The following is a 1,269-nucleotide window of genomic DNA, read 5'->3' on the forward strand; positions in this document are numbered from 1 at the left end:
TAATTCCGGCTACTCGGAAGGCTGAGGCGGAAGGATCGCTGGAACCCAGTGGGTCGAGGCTGCGGTGGCCGGGAGCAGCCACTGCACTCCAGTCTGAGCAACAGTGTGAGACTCCAACTCAAAAAATAAAAATAAAAAAATAAAATAAATAAGACTAATTCAACCTTTCTTACAATTTTACCTCATGAATAAACCCTGGATCAAAGAATAAGAATAAAAGGCTTTTCTGTGCAAACTGTCTCTTAATTTCTAAAACTAGCCTAGATGAAAACAACACTTGTTTTAGGAAGTTGGCACAGATAACATTTATGAGAATTCTGAGCAGAGATAACTTCCAAGAGGGGGAGTCTCTGAGAAGGAAATAGGTGTCTTACGCACAGAGACAGTGCTCAGCCAAGTTAGGTGACAGCCACATTTTCACTCTGGACAAGCAAGACTCTGACTAGATACGTGGGGAAAGAGCTAAACCTTGGGGGTGTCCAACCAAGACATTCCAGGAAGAGAGCATTTACCAAGAGAACAGTCATTATGTTAAATCCTAGCACTTGGAAGTGTGAAACATAAACACTGTAAAGGTGTTCTAAGTTCTTATCTGTGACAACAATCTCGTATAAGTGCCTTCAGAGAGTAGCAATGCGTTGGGGAGGAAGGTGAGATGAGGGGTAGGGATATGTGCATGAGACACGGCTCTGGTCTTGCACTGGAATTGTGAGTGTGTTTGGGACGTAAAGAGACAGCAGGATCTCAGCAGAGGGAACAAGATGAGGCAGGGCCGACACACGGGGGTCTTGCAGAGGAAGAGGCATGTTTGCTGGACTGGGGAGTGTCCAGCTGGGAAGCAGACAGTGTGGGATTTCTGTGGCCCTCTAGGAACTGAGCGGTGGATGTGCTGGAGACCGGAGAGTCAGTGAGGGACTGTTGAGCTGTCTTTTAGGAAGGGGATGTGGCAGTGGTGGTGAGAATGAATGGATCTTATAAAGAAGCCTTTTTGTTATCACCCATTCAAGCCTTGAGCCCTCCTCCTTCTTCAACTGAGAAAGGAAAGCATCTCTTTCACAGATGCTTTCAACTTATTTGCAGGCAAGCACCACCATATGCTGCCTCCCAAAGAGGCTGGTTTCAACAGAGCAAAGAAGATAGGGTGGATTTTCTTGCCCACAATGGCTCAGCACTGCACCCCATATATTCTGCTAGTTTTGGGGGGTTTTTTGTTGGTTTTTTTTGAGTTGGAGTCTCACTCTGTCGCCCAGACTGGAGTGCAGTGGCCAC

Source organism: Carlito syrichta, unplaced genomic scaffold, assembly GCF_000164805.1.
Source record: "Carlito syrichta isolate Samal-C Ts95f unplaced genomic scaffold, Tarsius_syrichta-2.0.1 Scaffold311781, whole genome shotgun sequence".
Lineage (NCBI taxonomy): Eukaryota > Metazoa > Chordata > Mammalia > Primates > Tarsiidae > Carlito > Carlito syrichta.